This window comes from Heloderma suspectum, chromosome 2 (genome assembly GCF_057233095.1).
Source record: "Heloderma suspectum isolate Gila_16-S chromosome 2, 16-S_ref, whole genome shotgun sequence".
Lineage (NCBI taxonomy): Eukaryota > Metazoa > Chordata > Lepidosauria > Squamata > Helodermatidae > Heloderma > Heloderma suspectum.
In genome coordinates, this window is record NC_139459.1 from 5041127 (window position 1) to 5066981 (window position 25855).

Genomic DNA, 25855 nt, shown 5'->3' on the forward strand with positions numbered 1-25855 from the left:
TCTGGAGTGAAAGTTTTTCCACTAACAACACGTTCAGGGGATGCTGAACCTCTTTGTTCTTAGATGGTGATCTGCAAACCGCACATATTGTTTCCAAATAGATGGTTATTAGGCTGCAGCTCCAAAGACATATGCTTGAGTTCCAGGTATTCTCCTTTGCCTGCCTGATTTCTAAATGCCACAATTCTTGCAGAGTTGCATTTACCACTAAGTTTCCAGAAGCATCTGGATGAGCCTAACTTTGAACTTCCAACTTGCAGGCAAGCTGAAGGAGAAGAGGAAATAACAATTCTTCCCCCCACCCCAAAAGTACCCTTTGAACATTCTTAATTTGGAAATGGAATATCCTAAGTTGCACGCTGTTTGCATTATTAATCCACTTGAAAGCCAATAGATTGTGTTGAGGAACCAGTGTTTTGGTATGTCCAAAAGGCAAGTTGAAAGTATTGCTGCTTTAGAGAGAAGGGGGTGGGAGAAATTAAGGACTGTAAAAGAAGGCTTTTGTTGCTTTCAGTGTGCTTAGGGCATGATCCTGACAAACTAGACATGATGCTAATATCATAGGGCATGTGGAGTGATTATATGGTGTTCCCTTTGAACCTATAAATGATTAAGTTCCACTGTGGCTGTTAGGCGTTTTCCACATTAAGGGCTGTCGCTCAGCAATACAGCACATTCTTTGCATGGAAAAGGGCTCAGGTTCAGTCTCTGGCATTGCCAGGTAGGGTTGGGAAAGACTCCTACCTCAGACCCTCTTGAGCCGCTCTTGGCCAGTGCAGACAATACTGGGCTGGAAGAACTAATGGGGCTGACTCCACATAAGGCTGCTTTCTCTGTTCATGCACTGTGGAAACCATGGGTTCCTGGGGTGGGCAACTGCAATGGACCCTGGCTTCCCATGGTATGTACAGATGATCAAAAAGCTGAAATGCAGCTTTTACACATAGGAAACCTTGCACGCACGTGGTTGCACAGGCTCAGGGTGACTGTAATCATGTTTTAGTGTGTGTGTGTGGGGGGGGGGGTTGTCCCACTCCATTTAATAATCTTGGCCGGCCCAACTGCACACTATCCACAAAACATGGTCCCGTACCCTTTGCAGTGTTGCAATGGATCCTGCAGTACACCTCAGACTGCAGTTGCTCTTTGCTCCTTTTTGGACACTTGTTTTAAAAATACTCTCCCCACTTTCCTCTGGCCTGTATGCTCTGCTTTCTGGAAGGGGCAGTGACTGTTCCCATTGCTGCTACAACACTTTCCATGGGGACTGCTGTACCTTCACATAGTCCATACCCTTCTATTGTGTGGTTGCCCATTTAACCCCTTTTGCTCCCCTGGCCACCTCATAGAGGACCCATGGCATCACCCACTTGCCCCATATTGTTTCCTACTCTTTAAGGCTTACCAAGGAAACAATGGGATATGGGTCACCAAATTAAGCAGAGAGAGGTTATCAGTTGCAAATGGATGTGTGTGCAGCCACACTGCTTCCAAAGGGGTTCCTGACTGCATGTTTGCTCAATAATTTCTTCCACTCCAAAATAAATAGCATGGGACATGCTACCCCTACACAAGTCATCATAACATGGTGTAGGCTTAACATTGGATATATGCAGGGGGCAGAGATGATGTCTGGCCAGATGCTCCTTAAGCATGGTCAGAATACAGAGTAGATCCAGATCAGATGTTTCCTTGGCATCAAAATGCTTGTGCTGGCTTAGAGCTGAGAGTCCCCATCTTGATTTTGGACTGGCCATGCTCATCTTTTGGAAGGTTTTCTTCACAGCCATTATAGCTGCAAATCTATTTATGGCAAAGATTGGTTTTCTGCTTTGAAATGGAAAAGTGATGGTGGTAGAAATACACCTCTAACCCCTTGCACCATAGGTTGAAGGATGGAAGGATGCTGTCTGACACTGTCAAAGGCTGAGAGCCCATCACTTATAATAAACTTTAGCAGATGTACATTGGGTACTAAGTCACAGCTTTTGCTTGTTCGTGTGTTGGATTTCTGACCTCAAAGTATGGGAGGCACCTGTTGTTGGTCCTTTCCCAACAAGATTCTAGAGCCAACCTGCCTAATTTCTTTACAATAATTCTTTTTTAAAAAACAACACCACCAAACCAAAACCCATTGCAGAACTAGGGAAGCATAAAGTGCCTTTGACAGTGTCCATCATAAATGCATGTCCATTTTTTGTGTATGTAACCCCTTTCTGTCCCTACGCACAAGTTCTTCCCATTGAAGCATTTGGCCTCTAATCCCTTTAAGAGGAGGAGGGCTAGTCCTGACTCCCTTGTCAAACACACTGCAGGAGACGTGAGGCATGTGCTCTCAGACCCTTGTATTAGAGAATGCAAATGGTGTTAATCTCTGCTCCTAGAGCATCTACCCACATGTCTTGACTCCTGGCTCCTTCCAGGGATTAAAAACAAATAAAATCGAGATTTGCAGTAGCAATGTGTCTGTGCAAAAACTAGTATTGCTTTAAACCTAATTTAAATTAAGTCAGCCCAAGTTAGTGGCCACTTGTGGCACCAGAACCTGTGATGAATATGAAGCTGTTAACAGCTTGGTTAGCTGGTTTGTGTTTCTCCAGAGGGCCTTCCCCTTTCATCTTGAGGTTCTGCTCCATGTTTAACTGACCTCAAACCTCTTCTGTTTAATTCCTACAGTTCATGGTTTGTGGTCCTTCCTCCTCAGAGGTGCACTCTTTAATTCTGCACTCTAGGCTACTTAAAACTGGTTTTCTCTATTTGATCTTGTAAAAGTGCCCATATTCTGGCTTGCAGAACTCTACCTATTTCAGTTACTGGCTTTCCTCACGAGCAACTGATGTTACCATTGTTTTTTCCAAGTGTTCAAAACTGAAAAGATAAGCCATAGGGCAGAATTTATAGTGGGATGAGGGAATCATTCAGAATCTTCTTTAAGAATGTTAAATCTGGGTAGGGTTTTCCTTCTGTTCAAATCAGCTTTTGAATTCTGTATGTATGAATCCACTGAAAGCTGCAATATGTAGCAAGGTGATAATTCATCAACACTGCACAATGTGTCTCAAATTTCGCCAGCAACCAACCAAACGTCCTACCTATTTCTTTTGTCCCATTCTACTTACTGTGTTACAATGCAAGAAGTTAAATTTAATTCTAGTTTAATTTTGTGGCTCTTGATATTAAGAACATAAGGAGAATGTTGCTGGATTGACCAAAAGCCTATCTAGTCCAGCATTCAGATCTCGTAGTGGCCAACCAGATGTCCCAATGAGAAGCCCACAAGCAAGACATAGTGTTAATGCTCATAAAACACTTGTTTTCTTGAGCACTATGTTGTGCCATTTCTTGATGCTGGAAGAAAAGTCTGGTAATGGGTCTGGTAATGAAGGAGTAATGGGTCTGGTTAAGATTTCTTTTAGCATGGGAGAGAGCATGGAAATGGGCCTTGTGGATTTCCAGCAAAGGCTATATCAGTGGGACCTCAGGTCCTTCATTTGCTATTGTTCATCATTGTGAGGATGCCAGAAAAACAAGCAGGTCATGATCCTGCTTTCAGCTGTTGCAAACTAGAGCATGGATTTGTGGAGTGGAGACGGGAAGAGTGAGCTGAGTTGTTTTCTCAGTTTTTGTAAAACAGCTGCAAAGTGACTGCTAATACTAGCTACATTGCAAGACTGTTCCTCAGCCGTAAATCAACTCCCTAAATGCAAGTTAAGCACTGGACCTCTCTCTTCAGAAGATTCTAGATGGACAGTCAGTGACACTGACAGGAAGGTGGCCTCTACACTGCCTGGTTGCAACATGCTGTTCTCAACCACTGTTACCTCCTCTGCAGCCTGACAACTGGCTCTTTTTTTTTCTACTTCTGCCTTGTTCTACAGAGTAATTGTTCCTACGTGCTGTTTGGGATTCCCCCCCCCCGCCTCCTTTTCTCCTCTCCACTACTTGAAGTTGCGTGAACTGAAATCTGGTGAGCAGAAGTATTTGTGCATCTTAATATGGGTATCTCAATAAAGTGTATTTGTATAGTGATTCTTTCCAGACGCTTTCTTTCACCCAAGTTTGTTTTATGAATGGTGGGCAATTCCTTCTGACAGTTTCATGAGTGACATGCTGGCTGTACAGCACTATTCTAGAAGATGCAGAGAGTGTTTTATTAATATCCTTTAGGAAACTTACTACCTGCTCTTCAGCCAAAGGTCTGAGTTGCTTATAAAGTCAGGCAATAAAGCAAGAAAACCCACAATAAAACAAATTGCAGCGGAGCAGAATAAAATGTTTGATTTGTAGACATCATTTCACACATACAGTTAACAGGCCTAGTAAAATAAAAAAGGTTTTTTTGCTTGGCGCCAAAATGAGAAGAGGTTCCTGGGGAGGCAGTTTTAGAAGCAGAGCACCAGAACAGAGAAGGCTCTGCCTGCAGTTACCATCCAGCTTATTTCAAAAGGCAGGGAGTCCCAGAACAGAGTCTCTGAGGCCAGTCTTAACATCTGAGTAGGCTCATGCAGGTAAACGCAGTCCTTTACAGACACTAGTCCCAAACTGTTGTGCTTCATAGGTTAAAAAAAACACATTGAACTGTGCTTGGAGATGGGGTGGAAGCCAGCATGATTGCTGAACTGGCAAGATGTGCCTGTACGTCCAGTCCCAGCTTAGGAAATGTGTTGCTGTATTGTGCACTAACTAGCTTCCACACAATTCTTAAAGGCAGCCCCACGTTCCATGCATTGTGGTAATAGTGCTGTCTCAATATCTTCTTCAGACAAAATGCTCCAAAACCACTCGTTGATGTCATATGAAAACCTCTAGGTTCTGGGAAATATGTACACGGCTTCATTGACGAATGCTGCCTGGGGAACTTTCAGGCTGTATTGTAAGGTCCCCTTAGTCTGTCATAGCTGTCTAGCCCAAGTCCTTGTGATATCACAGCATCTATGCCAATGGAAGCTAGAGGGGCTGTGACACGTTTTGACACTCAAAAGTTTTGTAAAATATAATCCTACAATAAGCTTTTCTATGCACACGGATGAGCAGTGGGTATTTTTTAAATGGTTAACTGCTGAGGTAGTGGTTGCAGGATAAATTACCCCCTTTTCGAGGAATCCCATGAGCCAGAACAAGAAATGAGTGCCATTTTTTTGGTGAAAAGGTGGGACATCAATCAAATAAAGAATGCAGCGTGAAAAATAATTACACATCTGCACTCAAATGTATGTAAAGAAAAATGACAAAAATGTTTTGGAGATGGGGAGTAGAGTTATGAAATGTTGGATTTCCTGCCCTGTTTATCAGTGGTAGTTGCTGCCCCCCATCATCCCTTGTGGGGCTGATCTCCATTCACTGATGACACATGCAACTGTAGCTGGGATCTTCCTTGGCATGATCTCTGTGCGACTCTGGACCCCTTTGGGTCCAACCCATTGAGCTCTTGCCTCGAGGGAATGAACTAAGGCTTGGCATAGGGTTGCCAGTAAAGTTTCACTTTACAACCCAGTACTGTGTTGACTGTCTGTGCAACTGCAAGTGTGATGACAACCTGGACAGGTTTAGAGATCGAGAATAGCATTGGGGCTACTGCCATCTCCGCCCCCCTCACCCTGCCCATGCTGTGTGAGACGCTCCTGTGCCTTTTTTACTGGCAGGGAGGAGAAATGCCTCTCTTGGATTATGATCTGTTGTGCGAGTATCAAAGGCACAGAGCTTCTGTCAGGTAAAAAAGCAGCAACCCCAGAGGGAACAGGCTAAAAGAGGACTTCTCCCTCCTAGACTGCTAAAGCCTAAGCTTCATGTTTGGTTTGGCAGGTGGCGCCTTTGCCTATAAAAAAAAAATTAAAATGTGACTCAGTGTGGCATGAGCGTTGGTAGGCAACGGTCTGGTGGCATGTGGGGTTTTGTGCCACTGCGTAAGCAGCTGCTGCCCACGTTCATTCATCCCAGGGGAAGGGCAGCTGCAGCCATGCCGTTCCTGTGTGTGTTCGGCCGGTCATGTGCATGCCGGCTTCCAGGACACGCTTGTCACGTCTGCAGAGGAACTTGCAAAGGGATGTTGCACAGGCCATAGAGAGACCTTTAAAGAATGGTCCAAGTTTGGTTAGAGCCGGTGTGATCTTGCTGGGTAGAACATTGGTCTCAGAGCAGGGAGGCTGGCCTTCAGGTTCATGTTTGTTTATTATTTATGTATTGCATTTTTACCCCGTCTTTTTTCCTCTTGCAAGGAACCCAAGGCGGCTTACATTATCCTCCTCCTCTCCATTTTATCCTCACAACAACAACCCTGTGAGGTGGGTTGGGCTGAGAGTCTGTGACTGGCCCAAAGTCACCCAGTGAGCTTCCATGGCCGAGTGGGGACTAGAACCTGGATCTCCCAGCTCCTAGTCCAGCACTCTTGCCACTACACCACACGTTTGGCCACAAGTCTCAAGTCCAGGGATGTGAAGCATCCAGCCCACAGGCATCATCTGGCCCACAGAGCTTCCACATCTAGCCCACAGAGCTGGATGGGGTTCTTCTAGGGGCCAAGGCTTAGCCTCCCTGCCCTCTGCAGGAACACCCCATAGAGGAATCCCGGCTGTATCCCTGAGTGGAGATTGCAGTGGGGATGGATCAGGGACTCAGCACTGGTAAAAGCAGCGCTTTTCCAAGCAGTGGCCAAGTCTTCCTTCTCATGTGATTGTATTTTCCATTTAAAAAAATATTGCTGACCAAAAAGCGGGCAGATCAACAGAAAGCCATGTTAATGTTATTTATTTAAAGCATTTATATCCCTCTGCTCTGACAAAAAAAGGCTCCTAGGGTGGCTTACTATCAATCAGTAAACAAGACAATCCCTGCCCACAGGTTTACCATCTCAGAAAGACAACACATAAGGAAAAAGGGATGGGGAGGGAAGAGGAAAAAATTAGGCAGACTTTCAACGGGGCTGGTGGAATGGCTCCGCTTACTTTATACAGTTCTGGTCAGCACACCTAAAAAAAGATATTCTAGAGCTGGAAAAAGTGCAGAAAAGGGCAACTAAAATGATCAAGGGGCTGGAGCATCTCCCCTATGAGAGAAGGCTACAACAGCTGGGACTGTTCACCTTGGAGAAAAGGAGGTAAGGGGAGACATGGTAGAGGTCTACAAAATCATGCATGGTGTGGAGAATGTGGATAGGGAGACATTTTTCTCCCCCTCTCATGATTCTAGAACCCAGGGTCATCCCATGAAGCTGATTGGTGGGAGATTCAGGACAGATAAAAGGAAGGATGTCTTCACACAGCCTATAGTCAAACTATGGAATTTGCTACCACAAGATGTAGCGATGCCCACCACTTTGGATAGCTTTAAAAGCGGGTTGGACAAATTCCTGGAGAAGGCTATCTATGGCTACTAGTCCTGGGGGCTATATGCTACCTCCAGTACCAGAGGCAGTGAGCGTCTATACACCAGTTGCTGGGAAACATGGGCAGGAGGGTGATGTTGCACTTGTGTCCTGCTTGTGGGTTCCTGGTCAACAACTGGTTGGCCACCATGTGACCAGAATGCTGGACTAGATGGACCCTTGGTCTGATCCAGCGTGGCTCTTCTTATGTTCTTAATTTGCATTTTGGGGCAGACTACAATGACAGGAGCGGGTAAAGTGTGTTTAAGTAATTCAGCAAGAGTGAAAGAAAATGTGTTCTGTGGAATACACAAATCCCACATGCTCTCAGGGGTGGAGGGGTGGGTGGGTAGGGGCAGACAGTCCAACTGGAGCAGGCCCTGATGTTCCTTTTGTCTGCTTCTGTCTTTCTCGCTCCTTCTTCATGAGCAGATGATGTCAGCTGGAGATATCTGAAAGGGCCTGCAGCAACAGATGAGGTTAAAACCAGACACTCCCATGCTTTATACATGAATGTGGCAGGGACAGGAGAAACAGAGAGGGCTCCCCCAGCCAATGTCTACCCCTTGGTCCTCAGTTGCTTGCTGGATCGAATGCGTCCGACACCAGGGCTGCTTCTATTGACTGCAGTCTAGTGTCTCAGCAGTTGGTGGTGCTGTGCTTGCAAGAGAACCTCCAAACATGAGTATGACGAAGAGGCCAAGGAGTGAAAAGTGCAGTCAAATTCAGAAAGACGTGTTCAGACTGGTGTATTTTGCTAGTTTGCTGTTGGTGCGATAACAGAACATTCTCTTGCCACCATAGAAGATGTTGGCACGTTAATGAATCTTTGGCTTGTTGCCACATAGCAATAGCCCTGCTTCCGGTGATGTGTAAATTGAGCTGAGAAGGTGCTGGGCGTCTACAAAGATAGTAACATGGGAGGAATAAATCCAGTTAATAAGGAAGAAGTAAAGGCAATGCCAAACAGAAAATCCCAACCTTTGGTATGCTAAACAAATCCAAACATTTCATTACTAGAGATTTAGATATTGTATCGAATTATGGGATGCTGAACAGGAACTATTTTTTGTAGTGGGGGAAATCTACCCATCTGTGCTCATAATCTGTAAAATGCAAATTTTAAATGCAAAAATAATAATGTCATGGTGTTCAAAGTGAGTCACATAATTCATCTTAGTAATTTTTACAAAAAACGGTAAGGTCAGTCATTATTGCTGCCTCACAGCTCAGCTGCCTAACCACTATGCTACACCAGACCTCTGAGCTCATCATATCCTGTGTAGGTCTCTGATTCTACACAGTTTGCAGCCATTAGAGTCAAGTATTTGGGTGCTGAATGCAGCAGCATGCTGAGACTCTTAACATTCCTATTTCAAGTATGTACCGTTCCTGTCTCTTGCGGCTGTAAAAAGGAGCTAAACTGTGTGAAGCCCATAATTGTAGCCTTCTCCCACTGATCAGCTAATACCCAGCACGTGCCATTTTTCGTCTTTTCAGGGTTAGAGAAAATACAAGGTTGGAACTGCAACAAAACATTGCAGTATATCTTTATCCCCTAGAAGGGGTGCTCCTGGTTTTAGGCAGGCAGCCAGGCATTCTGTAAGCTGTAAGGAGGTCAAATAGGGCAATCCACTCCACCATTCCTTTGCCTTTTTTTGAAACTGGCACTCAACATTCCTGGGTTACCGAGCATGCTCAGACCTCATCTGGGTTTGTTTTTAATTGGTTTTGTGTCATTTTTAACTATTTTTTTTGTACTTCCCCCAGGCATGCTAATACTTCCATCTTGTTTCTCAGTGTCCCCGTTTTGGCTACAGTTCTGGCAGCCCTCAGCACCTAAGCTCGGTATTAGAAGGAGTGATTTTACCCACATTTTTCAGGAGGAAAATCAGAAGAAGCACTCTTTCCAGAGCTAAACTATCAGCAAAACCTCAAATCCATCAAATAGAAATAGGTAGGTCAATGAAATGTAGTAACATAGGATGAGAGAAAGGCTAAGCACCAGTCAGGCCAGAGAATGGATACTCGCCGAGGAAGGAAAGTCTGGTACAGCACTAAATAGAGGGCTCGGGAGTTTGGCCTATGAGTCTAGAGGCTGACCCTTTTGAGCTCCGGTTCCGTTGGCTCAGCTCAGATTGTAATCATTTGCAACATTATCTTCAGTGGCTTCGGCCATCTCTGTCAGTACCATCTCAAAGCACCGTGACAACTGAAATGGAAAACATGAGTGCTGTCTTTGCTCCACAGCAGTTCAAGCCTAGCCCTCTCCAACCCCCAACCCCCCTTTGTGGTGCACACCAATCTTTATGTTCCTGTTGCTGTGCCGAAAAGCACTTGTAAAGAGGCTTGTTAACGGTGCGCGCTGTGATGTTCTAGAGCGAAGGGGTGAATCCAATGGCATTTACTTCAAGCAGAACGAAGCAACATCCGTTGCAGCTTCTTTCTTTGTTGCTGGGTGTTGGCTGCCAACTAACCATCTTCATTAGAAAGGGGATGCCAAGTCACGATTAAAACATGCTAATAATAGTCATTAACACTGTGCAGATTAAGGGAGTACACACTCTTGTTTGCTCCAAAGCTTGGCAAAACTGCATCGAGACCTGTAATTATTCCCCACTCTCTGGTGCAGAGACAAGTAATATACCAAGGTCTGCCTCATTTATACCGGCACTGTCATCAACTAGGGGCTGATTCACATATTACACAGCAGAAGAACTGGGCTTGCCAGAGAGCAGGCACTGAGAAAAGAACCACTTAAGCCACAGTTCAGTGGCAGGGGGAGGGCAAGCTTTGTGTGCCAATCCCTGGCATCTCCAGTGGAGCTGGGAAAGACCCCTCCCTGCCTGAAACCTTGGAGAGTTGTTGCTGGTCAGTGTTGTAGACCAGGGGTCCCCAACCCCCGGGCCGTGGACTGGTACCAATCTGTGGCCTGTCAGCAACCGGGCCGCAGGGGTGTGCGGAACCCCCTCACCTTGGGTCTGTGGGGGTCCGCAGGGGGGGAGGCGATCCATCACCCCTACCACCCGGAATCCTCACCAGCCCTGGCCAGATCCGCTCCGCGGCAGGTCCACAGAGCTCCTGGCTGGCTCCGGCGGCTGGCGGACTTCCGGCTGCTGGGACGCAAATGGCGTCCACATAGTGGACGCCATTTGCGTCCCTGTTCTACAAGCAATAGGCTACATAAATGTTTATGTAGCCAATTACTGCAAAGAATAGGGATGCAAATGGCATCTGAGTAGTGGACGCCATTTGCATCCTAGCGGACGGAAGTCCGCCAGTGGAACCCCCCCCAGTCCGTGGAAAATTGGACCAGTCCCTGGTGCCAAAAAGGTTGGGGACTGCTGTTGTAGACAATATGGAGCCAAATGGACCAGTGGAGGCTGGTGGCTCTGATGTCAGTGGGGCGGTGAATCCACTCCGGGCTTCAGTCAGAAGCAGACAGAACTCTAAAGGAGCTATCCAAGGTGTGAAGCATGATGAAAATGCGAAGCACTTTGGATAGCCCCTTTGGAGTTCTGACTGAAGCTCAGAGCAGATTGACTGCCCCACTGACATCAGAGCCACCAGCCTCCACCAAAATTAACCCACAGTTTGACTTGGTATGTGGCAGCTTCCTTGGTTCCATAGCTAGTCATGATTCCCAGAAAACATGTATCTGTCATATTCATACTCTCGGTTATTTTAGGGCTGCCATCCTATGTACACTTATACCTGGGAATAAGCACCATCAAATTAGGGAGACTTTCTTCTGAGTAAGTAAACCTAGAGTCAAACTGTAAGTCTACACCATAGGCTGCAATTGTCTGCATGTTTATGCACAGACTGGCAATCATCGGTCTTACTCACAGGTAAGTGTACAATAGGACTGCAGCCTTAAAATATTTCAGACATTACACCTGAACATCTGTAAGACTCCGCACAGTTTCACACATGCATCTCTCAATACCTCATGATCGCTTGAAAGATATGATGGCCTCCCTACCTTTAGAATCATAGAGTTGGAAGGGGTCATTTAGACTATCGAGTCCAACCCCCTGCTCAGTGCAGAAATCCAGTTTAAAGCATCCCTGACAAATGGCTGTCCAGTCTTTCCCTGAATACCTCCAGCAATGGAGAACATTAAATGATATAAATTACATTTCATGCCCTGCAGGTGGTGATTTATTTGATGTAGGAAGTCCTGCCAGTCATACCTGTTCTTGAAGGTAACTGTCTCCCTAAGGTAAATACAGGTGATGCAGTGTTTGTCTTCACAAGGATGTAATCCAGGAGTGCTGATAAGAGATTTGAGAACAGCTCTCACTAGTAATCTTCATAGATTTGGAGGCTAGCGGAAAGCTGTAACAGGAGGTTTGCTGATTGGTTTGTTTTGCTGACAAGATGTTCAGTGTTGGCTACCAGCATGTAGCTTTCCCTGATTGTCAGGTAATAGAAGTTGGATGGAAATCTACCACAGATGGGATTCATTGTTCTTTCTTGCCCAATTCATATCTTTAACAGAAGATTTTCTCTTGGTTACTTGGCTGATGTGGTAGTCAATGATATGTGGAGGATATCCATCGTGAAGGTGGTGTTTTTAAATTAACTGGTTCTTATTTGGTAATTGTATTTGTTAAAGATACATCTGATTCTGAGAGCCAAGTTGTAGATGTTTTTCTTTACATGTTTGGGATGGTAGGATTTGCAGTCCAGTTAGGTGTGGGTATCAGTGGTCTTGCTATAAAGATCAGTGGCTACTGTGTTGTTCTCAGTGGTGAGGAGGACATAAAGGAAAGGGAGGTGCAGATTTTCAATAGTGCTGCTAAATGCAAACTTGATTGTGGGATGAATAAAGTTCATGCAATATTTAAATGGTGCCAAGCTTTCCTTGCCCTTCATCAAGACCACAAATATATCATCTGAGTGGTTTGTCACTCAGCTTTTGGGGGATATGTTCAAGTTTTCCTTTAAATGGATTTGGAGAAGGAGCCATGTGTGTGTCTTCTGCTGCACCATGTAGTTGCAGGCAGCGCTCTCCACTGAGTGTAAAGTTATTGTGAGTGAGGCTTTGTGTTGCTAGAGTTGTAATAACAGCTTCGGGAGGATCATGAAAAATTCTGGTGTGAAGCAATGCTTGAACCGCATCATTTGCAGCATGTTGCTACAAAGAGAGACAGCACCGTTGGCAAATTGATGTTGTTTATTTGGTCAGTCGCTTCCGACTCTTCGTGACTTCATGGACCAGCCCACGCCAGAGCTTCCTGTCGGCCGTCGCCACCCCCAGCTCCCCCAAGGTCGAGTCCGTCACCTCCAGAGTATCATCCATCCATCTTGCCCTTGGTCTGCCCCTCTTCCTTTTGCCTTCCGCTTTCCCCAGCATCAGCATCTTCTCCAGGGTATCCTGTCTTCTCATGATGTGGCCAAAGTACTTCAGTGTTGCCTTTCATATCCTTCCCTCAAGTGAGCAGTCTGGCTTGATTTCCTGGAGTATGGACTGGTTTGATCCTCTTGCAGTCCGAGGCACTCTCAGAATTTCCCTCCAGCACCACAGTTGAAAAGCATCTATCTTCCTTCGCTCGGCCTTCCTGGCAAATTGATACATGATATTTAAGTTCGTCTTATTCGATGCTGAGTAAGAAATCGTTGGAAAAAAAGTAAATATATATACATCTGTATGTGTATTTATATATATCTTAAAGACTGTAATTTTCATGTAGGGACAATGAACAGGAACAACACCATCTCCCTGGCTGTGCAATGATTTCATACTTAATGATTTCATAACGAAGTAACAGCCGTCCGGCCCGCGGGAGGCCCGAGCCGCCTCTGCACGGACACGTATCAGCGCATCGTGATGTCGTCACGGCCCCGCCCGCCCCGCCCTCCCTGTCACCGACAGGCGGCAGGGGCCGCGTGCCAATGGGCGAGCCCCGCCTCCTGTTTCTGAGGTAGGCAGCAAGCGCCGGAGCGCGACGTCGCTGGGAGTCCCCGCCCCTCTCGTTCTCGTCAGGATCACGTGGGAGGATTGCAAGAAGGGAGGGAAGCGGCGCGCGGCGGGCGCCGCCGCCTGCATCGCGCATGCGTGAGTCAGCGCGGGCGCACGCATACGCGCCCCGCACGCTCCGGCCTGTTTTCCGCCCGAGGCGCCTCCTCCGCCTCCGCGTCACGTGGTGAGGGCGGGGCTCCGCGGCCGCAAGGGAGAGAGAGCAGGGGGAGGGCAGAGGCGAGCAGTCACGTGACAGTGGTGGGCGCCGCCGCCGCCGCTTTGTGAGCGCATTGGGCAGGTAACGAGCGCGCGTCCGTGGCGGGGGGAGGCGGTGGCGGGGTCTGCTCCCGCCGTCGCGGAGGGGGCGCGACGCGCACACGCGCTCGCCTCAGCCCTCCGCCCTCGGGGCAGTGGAGGAGGGGAGCGGGGCCCCCCCTTTAAAGGAAGGGGGAGCGGAGCCCCCTCAGGGTGGCGCGGGGCCCCGACCCCCGCCCACAGAAAGCCTCCCCTCACGCACGCACGCACGGGCGAGGGGCGCTGCCCCTCCCCGGTGTGTGTGTGAGGGGAGGTCCGGCTTGCACCGGGGGGCGCTTTCGGGGCCCGCCCGCGGCGGGAGGAGTGGCGGGGCTGCCCCCCGCAGCGCGTGAGCGGGAGGTGTGTGCGCGGGGGGCACGGCCGCAGCTCCGCGGGGGGCTGCGCGGGGGGGCGCACGTTGGGCTGCCGAAGGCGGTGGGGGAAATAACGATAAGCGGGTCGCCCCGCACTTGAAATGCGTTCGTGTTTTAGGACAACCTGGGCGGTGGGGGAAAGTCGAGTGGGCCCCCCCGCCCCCGTTTTATCCCTGGGGTAGCCTTCGCTCTCCTTCCCCCACTCCCCCGAAGTGAAGCGGAGTAAATAAAATGTAAAGAAAGGCAACTTGAACGGCTTGCTTTGTTCTTGCCCCCACCCCGACGTGGGATTGAAGGTGGAATGGGTTGTGATTTCTCCACCCCCACCCCACACCGTGGAAATCCTTATTCATGCCTGGAGGACCAGATAAGTTTGCAGAATGCTTCCCCCCACTCCCAGTGCATCGTCATACTCACAATTATGAGGGTTGTGAACAAGCCGGACCTCCTATGCTTCTTTGAGAGAGATTTTTGTTTATTTATTTCATTTCTATACTGCCCAATAGCCGAGGCTCAGAAGTTCAGAAAACCTGATTTTCACCCATCCCTGTTTTAGGAATAACGGCTTTCTGATGAAGAACCTACAAGGCCTTGAATCTGTTTTGCACCCTCTTGGTATACCTTTTACGCTAGGGCAGCCTTCCCCAATCTGGCGCCCTCCAGATGTCAGGGACTACAACTCCCATCAGCCATAACCAGCATGGCCAGTGGTTGTGAATGATAGGAGTTGTAGTCCAAGACATCTGGAGGGCACGAGGTTGTGGGGAGGTGGCTGCGCTAGGAAGTATAGCCAGCTTCCCTTCCTCTGAGGCTGGTTTTATTTTGGGAGCGTGGTGATCTTTTTCCCTGGGTTGGTGCCGCTCTGTGTTTCTATTAGCTTTGGCTCTGTTCCCAGTAGTAAGAGTTGCCAATCCATCTCCCGCCCCTGCCATTGAGTATCTGCTCGGAATAGGGTCTCCTGGTACTTGAGTTTCTCCCCTCCCTACTCTGGCATTGTGTGTCTGTTTTGGGTTGTACTATCCCGTAGAGGACAGGAAGGCCTGGCGTGCTATGGTCCATGGGGTCACGAAGAGTCGGACACGACTTAATGACTGAACAACAACAATCCCATAGGTGCATGCAAAGGTTTTCAGTAGGGGATGTTTCTGTGGCGCCTTCCTTAAACAAGCTGGATGGGGTGCGTTTATCCACTTAAAATGCTCCTTTCGGAGTGTTGAAGGAATCACTGGTACCAGAAGAGCCTCTGTAAACAATGGCACCACCTAAGCCACGAACCATGCTAGTTATCCCTATAACTTGTCTCTGTTGTGTGTCGCTGAAGTTTGGGGCTGGAGAGGAAATGGAAGCTGGGCAGGGCTCTGTTCTTAGGGTTACTCACTTAAAAAAACAAATATGCTGTCTTATATTGCTGCTATTGTGAACGGAATTGCAGCAACAATAGTGACCCAGTTACAAAAAGGTGTTGGAAGTTGAAAAGAGTCATCTGCTATTTCAGATTTGACTGCAGTGAGCTCTGGGATTTAGCCGAGTGTAGGAAGTTTGAGAAGTAGTATTAAGTATTGAACTGTTTAAATATATAACAGCTGCCTTAGGGTTGTTGCAGGAAAATAGGCCTGTACGATCCTAAAGGCATGGATGATCTTGAAAAATTAAAACCAGTTCCTTCTGTGTTGTGAATTTCCTGGTTGTTAACTTGGTCTCTTGTAAGTGACTCCTGGCCTGGGAAACAAGTCTTGCTGTCTTAGTGCAAAGAGCCATCAGTCTTCCTCTTCTCTACTGCCTTAACTTGATTAATTAATGATGAAAGAAGAATTATAATAAAAAAGTACATTAGAGAAAATACCCTTTTGGGTGGATTTGGCTGGAAAAATAGAAAGCCTATCCTGGGTTTGGAACAGTGCTCTTCCCCGGGCCCCCAGCTGGATTTGAGTCTAGGGAAAAAAGGAGGATGATCTAAGAAGACTGAGAAAAGCAACCTTTCCTTTCTGAAATGACAGCACAGTCCTATGCATGTTTACTCAGAAATAAGCCTCGCTGTGTTCTATTGGAGTTACGTCCAGGTAAGTGGGTGTAGGATTGTAGCCCTAATACCTTAGCAGTTCTTTATGGTAGTTCCCTACGTCATGTCACGTGTTTCCCTGGATTTTGTGTTTGATTTAATTACAAAGCTGGCTTGGTAGATATTCAAACTATTATCTGATGCGATTAGTTTTTTGTGAAATATATGCACGAACAGTGCTAAATCTGCTTGCAGTGGTGGAGTTGCCCTTTTGTGCTCCAAGTGTGTTGTGTGGAGGTGTTATGTTAATCACTGTAAACACATGTTAATATACAGTCTGGGGGAAGAAAATGTGTCTTATGTTTTCCATTCTGCCAGATATTTGTGAATTTTGACTTAAGCTGTGAATTGGCTTTTCTGTATTTGGCGGGTTTCACAATTACGTATACAAAATACTCTTTAAGCATACTCTTGCTAGAAGTTGGGTAAAAGCCAGGAATGCAGGTTAAGCTCTTTTTGCCCTTTCCACTTGAGTTATAAGTAAATACATTCTGAATTGTCATATCTTTAAATGTATTTATGTTAGCTTTTAAAAAGTAACAGCTAGCCAAAGTAGAAAAATCATAGGCTACCAAAGGTGTGTTGTCTTAACTGTATTATTTTCCTGTTAACATAAAACAGGATATCTTCGAAAGAAACAGGCTGGATTTTAGATGGTTTTTGCAGCAAACGTGTTCAGCAGCTGCTTTAAAGGGGTTTTTGTACTGCCGTTGCTGGCATCTATCCATATAGATTTAGCTGCATTGCTAGGCAGCCTCCTACATATCTGTATACCAGAGATGCTGTGCGGAAGTTGTATACATTGTTTGTCAAATGCTAGAGTAATGAAATCTACACTTGGAGACCTGTTCTCAGTGGCTTCTTCTCTGGATCTCAGACATCTATTTTGGCAGGTCTGCCAGAGACTGAGCTTGTGCATTATCTGTACGATATGTTAAATGCTTAGATCTACATGGGGCTTCCTGTGTCTGGTGATAGGTTTGGGTTAGTATACGAAAGTTAAAATGTTGCAACTAGGGAACTGAAGTATTTGCAGGAGGGAGAACTGGGCTCTGAGGACACATCCTTCAAGCTCAGTTTTCCTCCCTCCTGATTCTTTAAAGTAGTGAAGGGGCAGTCCACTTTGCTATTGCTGAAAGGGTCCTGCTTGGGGGAGGGGGGATGATTTGAGATTGGAGGGGACCCTATTCCCCTGCCTGTTTGGAGTGGTCTTGGCAGGAGGAGGGTGTTCTGATACCATGCTACTAAGATTCCTGAAATACCAGTACATGAATGTCCCACTTTACAAATATAAGGAGTGTTGATGAATAATTTGATTCTACCTATGAGAAACAGAATGTGGATATTATAGAATTACTTGTCATAGGATGCTTTTAGGTTGAATTCAGTTGGTAGTGAGCCTTATTTTAGAGACTGGATTTGATCTATTGTAGCATGCCTGTGTTTCTCATACTGTGGTAATGCCCATCATTCTGGCCATCACAAATGTATGTGGCCACTGCTTTGATATGCAGGCTAACCTACTTTTCAGTGCCTGTGTTTTCTCAGTTCCCCATCACTAAAATAATAGCAATGTTTACACCATTTCTGGTACTTCTTGTCATAGTAACACTATTGTATGGTACTATACTTAGTTTTAGTTCTTATAACTTTTAAGCTGCTTGATTTTTTTTGCCTTGCTGTGAGAAAAATCCTTATGTAGTATTTTGAGTAGTCCTAGATATTAATTGTAAGAAGGACAAGATGGTGAGACTTTGCAAGTAAAACTTAAGATAACAAGAGAAGACCTGGAATACAGGAAAACTTTGGGAAACTTGTGTCCTTTTTTTAATGTTGGCAAATTACCTTTAGCTTGAACTTCCCCTTCCTCAAGAGGCTCTTCTCAGTGCTCCAGAAATATGTTCCCCCAAGCTATTTTTAAAAAACTTCTTTAGTAATGTGAGAAGTACAGTTAAGCTCTAGTTATGTTTCTCCATATTGTGGAGTGGCAGTGAGACTTTCTTTTAAAGGGGGAATCACAAATGCTCTCGAATTCTTGTGTATAGAAATTAAAAGAAGAGTAATGAAGGACCAAGATATTATTAGGCCTAACCCAAATGTACTCAGTTCTCACCAGTATTTCCAGCAACTGTTAAAAATGCTTCCCCTTTTGGGACAACTTTGTGACACACCTTGGGCAAATATTTTCTTATTCATACGTTGCCCTGAATTCATGCTCTCAGTTGACTTCAGTGATTGACTACCGTTGTATCCTGCCCCAGATTAGTTTAGCAGTTCTCAAAGGTTTTTTTCCCCTGCAGATCACTTTAAAATTACTGGAGGTCTCAGCAGACCATTTAATACACTTTTTTCGTTCTACAAATCAAAGCACATAGCTGATATTTAATAACTTTTTTTCTTCAGCATGGGCGTCATTGTAAAAACCAGTGCTGTATTATGAAAATTGTGGGCTCTAGACCATACTGCTAAGAAGAGCGCCTTCAAGTGGTAAATTTTTAGGGACAAATTAATAGACTGCACTATAAAAAGTCATGAGTTATAAAATCATGATTTTATCAAAATCATGAGCTCTGAGCCAGTGCTGTGTTAGCCTGTTTGATGATCCCTCCTTAGTCAAAATGGCCCATATCTGCATCATCAAAAAAAATAAATTGTGCAGGGCCAAGGTATACTCATAATCTTTTGCCAGACCACTGGAATGGAGCTCATGGACCACAGTTTGAGCCTATATGATTTGACGGAGGAGTTGAGAAGTAGCCAGCATGAGAAAAACAGGACCAAACAGGTTTGGAAAAAAATATAAACATTTACCTAATCAAATGCATTTGTCTGCTCCGCTAAAATTGCCATAATTGGGGAGTGTTGATGCAGTCCTGGACATAATGCTATATAACCTATAACTTCTTTACTTTCTCACTACCCTTTGTGTCTATGAACATAAACAGTGTTGTGTGTACTTACATTGTCTGTGCTTTGATTGTATCATCATTAGTGCCATTCTTGTGGGAGAGGAGTTCTGCTCATACGGACTTTTGGGATTTCCTATTTGTGTCACTACCCCAATCAAGACTGCAGGAAATCTTTTGAGGAAAACTGGACAGTACATTCCTTTTTCTTACAACTTAATTCAGTCTTCTAGTAGAGTAGCTGGAGGATCTGCTAACCTGGTTAAGTGGAACAGTTTGCATTAAAATCACTGGAGCCTTTTCTGAGTGTTAAAGAAGATTTGATCTTTCCTTAGGCTTAAAAAAGTCATTCTAATTTTTTTTGAGAAAGGGGAGGATTTTTCCTGTAGTTTACTTTTTAAAGTGTTTATGCTGGTCTCCATCTTAAATCGTGCTATGTATGCAGTTTTTATCAGTATATTTGGGATACAAGTGCCAGATGGATCTGGCTCCTTGGATGGGACAAAACATATTTTTCGGTTTATCTGTCTGGATCGTTGAAGTAACTTGACTTGATGAAGGAAAAGGCTCCTAGTTCTTTAGGCAATTGGTGGTAAGATTAGCTTATCCACAAGAGTGGCTGTTCTTCTCTGGCAGCTGTGTAAAACAGAAATGCCGTATTAATACAGTTCCACAACAGCATTTGCCCCAGAAAATGTTTTAATCCGTTCAACATTACAAGCTTATCTAAGGAGAAGTGCTAGTTTGCCGTAGGAGCTCCTGTCTAGTTCCTTCTGTTGTGTATTGATGATAGAATATATAAATATTATCAGATAAAAGGGAGCTGTTATGATTAGTTATTTAATGCTTTGAAACTTAACCCCCCCCCCCCCACATTATTTCTCTCGTCCTTCCTTACCTTGTTTGGCTGTAGATTCTTATTTCCTGTAAGACTGGAGGAAGCTGAAATCTTACTGTCAGGTTGAAATGTTAATGTGTTGGCCACACTTCTCTGTACTTGAAGGGAATTGCTAGCAATGGCTCTCTTCTACAATTACTGTTGTAAAAATTGATTTGAATTCATGTGACCTATAGATTGAGTTCCGTCCAATTGTGAAGATTAAATTAATGCTGTTTGTGTATCTGTGTAAATTAGAAAGATACTACGAGGTTTTCTGGATTGGTTCTAATTTTGGTCCTGAAATGGTTTAACTTGGTTTGGTTAAAGACCAATAAAGGTTTGGTAAATGGTTTGGCATACCTGAACGGGTTTGGTTTAAGTGGGGAAATTGTAAATATCCCCATTACAATTCTTGAAGGTACAAGGCGTCCTACCATAATCTTGAATTATTTCAGTATACTGAAAGATGTATTATGATTGATTCTTTTATGCCCCACCCTCCCCCAAAACTTCATGTTTTGGTCAATCTGCTCAGTCACATGCACCATCAACCGTTTTGCTACCACCAGATTCCTTCTCTTTCCTCTCTTGCAGCTATGTGTCTCAGAGCTTTTTGGGTGCTGGGAGGCAGGCTCCTGTACTAGCATCTTACATAAGCAACGTGTGCACAAGGAAACTGTTCTTGATAAAGGATGATGAGGTCAGAAATTAAAAAGAAAAGATTTGAGCAAAAACTTTAAAACTTGCTACATGGGAGGTATTCTGTACTGAATGGAAAAGTTGTTGTGTCCCCATTCGCCACTACACTGCTTACGTTGAGTCTGTTACACTGACCCAGTTCACATATCGTAACACACAATTTTAAATTTTTTTGAACCAGCCTGGTTGCTCCTGCTGTGAGCAGCAGTGGACGGAAGCCCTGTGAGTTGTTTAGTTGCTCTCACTTGCAGCAGGAGTGATCTGGCTTGTTCACAACCCACTTCTTTTTTTAAAAAAAGTTGCGGCTTACCATTTTATTTATTTACAGTATTTAAATACTGCTCCATATCAAAGTTTTTGGAGCTTTGAACAACAAGATAAAAGAAAACCCCATAATTAAAACATTTTAAAAGAACAGAATCTGAACATAATGAACTATGACATGTGAACCCAGCCACTGAATATATGAAGTTGTCTTATACTGAGTCAGACCACTAGACCAGTACCTCTGAGTGGCAGCAGCTATACAAGGTCTCAGGCAGGTGTATTGCCTAGGCCTGTTACCTGATCTCCTTTTAATTGGAGACATTGGGGATTGAACCTGGGACTGTATGTATCCAAGAGGATAGTGGGTTGCAGCTCTGGAACAGTAGATTGCCATCCTGCCTTCCCTTTCCCGGTCCTTGAACCCAGGAGGACACTGAAGTCTAAAACCCAACATGTATAAAATTCATCCCAGATGCTGGCTTTATTATTGTATTCACAACTCATTCTGATTATGGCCATATTACCACATCAAGGTTTTTCTACTTAAAGTTTGAACGATTAGCTTTTTTGGTGTGTGTATGAGATCTCTTTGAGTCAATGAATAGTTCCAAATAATGAAGATTCTGTTCATGTTTAAGGGTAAATACAGTCATGTGAAAAAGAAAGTACACCCTCTTTGAGTTCTGTGGTTTTACGTATCAGGACATAATAAAAATCATTTGGTCCTTAGTAGGTCTTAAAATTAAGTACATACAACCTCAGATGAACAACACATGACATATTACACCGTGTCATTATTTATTTCACAGAAATAAAGCGAAAATGGAGAAGCCATGTGTGAAAAACTAAGTACACCTTATGATTCAATAGCTTGTAGAACCACCTTTAGCAGCAATAACTTGAAGTAATTGTTTTCTGTATGACTTTATCAGTCTCTCACATCATTGTGGAGGAATTTTGGCCCACTCTTCTTTACAACAGTGCTTCAGTTCATTGAGGTTTGCGGGCATTTGTTTATGCACAGCTCTCTTAAGGTCCCGCCACAGCATTTCAATCAGGTTGAGGTCTGGACTTTGACTGTGCCATTGCAACACTTTGATTCTTTTCTTTTTCAGCCATTCTGTTATAGATTTGCTGGTGTGCTTGGGATCATTGTCCTGTTGCATGACCCAATTTCGGCCAAGCTTTAGCTGTCAGACAGATGGCCTCACATTTGATTCTAGAATACTTTGGTATACAGAGGAGGTCATGGTCAACTCAATGACTGCAAGGTGCCCAGGTCCTGTGGCTGCAAAGCAAGCCCAAATCATCACCCCCACCACCACCACTGTGCTTGACAGTTGGTATGAGATGTTTATGCTGATATGCTGTGTTTGGTTTTTGCCAAACATGGTGCTGTGCATTATGGCCAAAAATCTCCACTTTGGTCTCATCTGTTCAAAGGACATTGTTCCAGAAGTCTTGTGATTTGTTCAGATGCAACTTTGCAAACCTAAGCCGTGCTGCTGTTCTTGTTAGAAAGAGGCGGCTTTCTCCTGGCAACCCTTCCAAACAAATCATACTTGTTCAGTCTTTTTCTAATTGTACTGTCATGAACTTTAACATTTAACATGCTAACTGAGGCCTGTAGAGTCTGAGATGTAACTCTTGGATGTTTTGCAATTTCTCTGAGCATTGCACGGTCTGCCCTTGGGGTGAATTTGCTGGGACGTCCACTCCTGGGAAGATTGGCAACTGTCTTGAATGTTTTCCACTTGTGAATAATGTTCCTCACTGTAGAATGATGGACTTTAAATTGTTTGGAAATGGCCTTATAACCCTTCCCAGGTTGATGGGCAGCAACAATTGCTTCTCTAAGATCATTGCTGATGTCTTTACTCTTTGGCATTGTGTTAACACACACCTGAATGCTTGAGACCAGCAAACTCCTGAGACTTTGGCTTTTATAGAGGTGGTCACACTTGCTGATGATCAGTTAATCAAGGGCATTTGATTAGCAGCACCCAGCTGCTACTTAGCCTCTTCATACCTATGGAAACAGTAAGGGTGTGCTTAGTTTTTCACACATGGCTTCTCCATTTTGGCTTTATTTCTGTAAAATAAATAATGACACGGTGTAATATGTCATGTGTTGTTGTTCATCTGAGGTTGTATTTACCTAATTTTAAGACCTACTAAGGACCAGATGATTTTTATTATGTCCTGATACGTAAAACCATAGAACTCAAAGAGGGTGTACTTTCTTTTTCACATGACTGTAGAAGTTCATTCCAGTTTTCAGTTCAGGTTTAGTTTGACTCCTTTTGGAGCTGAGGGGCCTCTTCTGATGTAACTTCATGATTTCATGAAAAGTAATATTGTGAATAATGTATGGCAATAGTTTCTAGATATATGCATTTGGATCGTACTTCGTTTGATCTGTTGTGGAGAAAACATCATAAACAGTTATCCTATGTTAGAAATGGCCGTTAAGTAACACCACTGAAGTAATTCCAAACGAGAATTGACTGAGCTTGGTACACGTTAGAGTAAATGTTAAAATATAGGCTCCAGAAGTATGTTTAGTTGCAGGCATGGGAGAAGAGTTGGATGTTGGGAGTCAGAGGTATCCTTAAAGAATTAAGGAGGCACTAGCCTAAGTTTCATAAAATGTGGACATGTGAAAATACAAGCAAAATCCATGCAATTATGGTGTGTATAAGTCATGGGCGCAGAACCATGTTGAGCCTATGGGCTGACTTCCATTTCAGAGAAGCTTTTGGGGACCGCATTCCAGTGATGAGTGGGAATGGGGCCAAAGGTAAAAGGGGCAAAGCCAAAATACCAAAACATACTAGACTATTTTAGCTGAAATGACTGCCCCTAACAAAGCCTTAGGAGAGGCAATTCCCCCTTTTAGAATGGGGGAAAAACTGCACAAAAGCTGGAAACCATCAAATGATTTGTGGTTGAGGGAAGGTGGTAGGACCAGGGGAAGGGCCATGGCTGTCAGGCAAAACCAGGAGAGCTGGATTTGGCCCCAGGCTTGAGGTTCTACATCCCTGATGTAAGAGATGGAGAAAGAAATAATATATTTCTAAACTGTAATCCATTTCATAACCCCAATTTGCAGTTTAGGATTAAGGCTTCCAGGAAGAGCAGCACTTGCTCACTTTTGCATCTCCTTGTTTTTGTCCTAACCTTATGCTTTTTGCTTCAGGAGTATTATGGTGTAGAGTAAATGTTAATTTTGAACATCTAATTACTAGGACTCTAAAAGCACTTATGAGTGGATCATCCCACTTAAATCAATGGGGCTACTTGTGCATAAGTCATTGCAGGAACTATGGACCTTGGGGGAAGACTAATGAAATGGTTTGCACCTGGCAGACTCATGGTTCAGTCTAATTGACCATGTCTACACACTGGATCAATTTAGAATGTGCCTGCCAGCTAGGCTCAACCTAGTTCAGACTTTAATATTTTAAATAGAAATTTTAATACTAGATCAGGAATGAACACATACATTGAGGCTGAAATAACCATTTAAATTTGAGGGCAGAGAGGGTCTTAAAGGAGAGGGTCACTTGGTTTTGAGTAGGAGCACTTTGCCATGTTCCTTGAATTTCAAGGTTTCTTTTGCTATGTCTGTATGTACAGACAAGGGAATGCCCAGGAAGCTGCATTTTCTTCTGACCTTGTCTGACAGGCTGTGATAACTTCTTGCACATATCATTTTGTTGTGCTATCTGGTGTGTGCTATGCAATGGTTCATTAAGAATATAAGAAGAGCCATGCTGGATCAGACAAAAGGCATATCTAATCCAACATTCTGTTCACATTGTGTTGGTCAACTGTCTGCCTGTGGGAAACCCACAAGTAGGACATGAGCTGCAGTGGCTTCCATACAGAGGCTACATGTGAAGTTGGGTTATGATATGGTTATTTTATATCCTACGTTTCTGCTCAAGGCAGCTAATAACATACAGATTAAAAACTAAATCCTAACTAAAACGTAACATAAAACCAGAGCCACTGAAACACAATTAAACACGACAATAGAAATAAAAACAGCACCCAGACCAATAGAACCCTCTTCAGCAACAGACCAGCTTATATTCCAAAGGCCTGCTTGAATAAAAATGTCTTTGCCTGCTGGTGGAAGGACAACAGACAGAGGGCCAGCCTAGCCTCTCTCGGCAGGAGTTGCAGAGTCTGGGAGCAGCCACGAACAAGTCTTAAGACAAGTCTTAAGAACATAAGAAGGGCTCTGACACTGGATCAGACCAAGGGTCCATCTAGTCCATCACACTAGCACACATACGGCTAATACCTTGGAAGATAGAAACAAAATTCAAAGTGATTTTGATAGACTGGAGTGCTGGGCAGAAAATAACAGAATGAAATTTAATAGGGATAAATGCCAAGTTCAAGGAAAAAGAAACCAGATGCACATTTACAAGATGGGGGATACTTGGCTCAACAGTACTACAAGCTAGAAAGATCTTGGAATTGTTGTGGATCACAAGCTGAATATGAGGCAACAATGTGATGTGGCTGCAAAAAAGGCAAATGCTCTTTTGGGCTGCATTAATAGAAGTATAGCTTCCAAATCATGTGAAGTACTAGTTCCCCTCTACTCAGCACTGGTTAGGCCTCATCTGGAGTACTGTGTCCAGTTCTGGGCACCACACTTGAAGAAGGATGCAGACAAACTGGAGAGGGTTCAGAGGAGGGCAACAAAGATGATCAGGGGACTGGAAACAAAGCCCTATGAGGAGAGACTAAAAGAACTGGGCCTGTTTAGCCTTGAGAAGAGACAACTGAAGGGAGATGGAATAGCGCTCTTCAAGTCCTTGAAAGGTTGTCACAGAGAGGAAGGCCAGGATTTCTTCTCGATCATCCCAGAGTGCAAGACACGGAATGATGGGCTCAAGTGACAGGAAGCCAGATTTCGGCTGAACATCAGGAAAAACATCCTGACTGTTAGAGTGATATGACAATGGAACCCATTACCTAGGGTGGTAGTGGGCTCTCCCATTCTGGAGGCATTTAAGAAGAACTGGACA

The 25855-nt window shown here is 44.6% G+C and overlaps 1 protein-coding gene and 1 long non-coding RNA gene across 6 annotated transcripts in view; one reads left to right on the forward strand and one right to left on the reverse strand.

Moving 5' to 3' along the window:
• Positions 1-6727: 6727 nt before the first annotated feature.
• LOC146351895 (uncharacterized) lies at positions 6728-13180 on the reverse strand. Its single transcript, XR_014787483.1, has 3 exons — positions 13112-13180; positions 11346-12927; positions 6728-8261 (listed from the first exon to the last, which is right to left on the reverse strand). It is a non-coding gene; the product is annotated as an uncharacterized LOC146351895 (long non-coding RNA).
• Positions 13181-13561: 381 nt separating this feature from the next.
• Positions 13562-25855, forward strand: part of UBAP2 (ubiquitin associated protein 2) — a 158526-nt gene continuing 146232 nt past the window's right edge. For all 5 annotated transcript variants that reach the window (XM_084832803.1, XM_084832804.1, XM_084832807.1 and 2 more), the window contains exon 1: positions 13562-13626. The gene's annotated coding sequence lies outside the window, so the exon portion shown is untranslated. The remainder of the gene's footprint in view (positions 13627-25855) is intronic.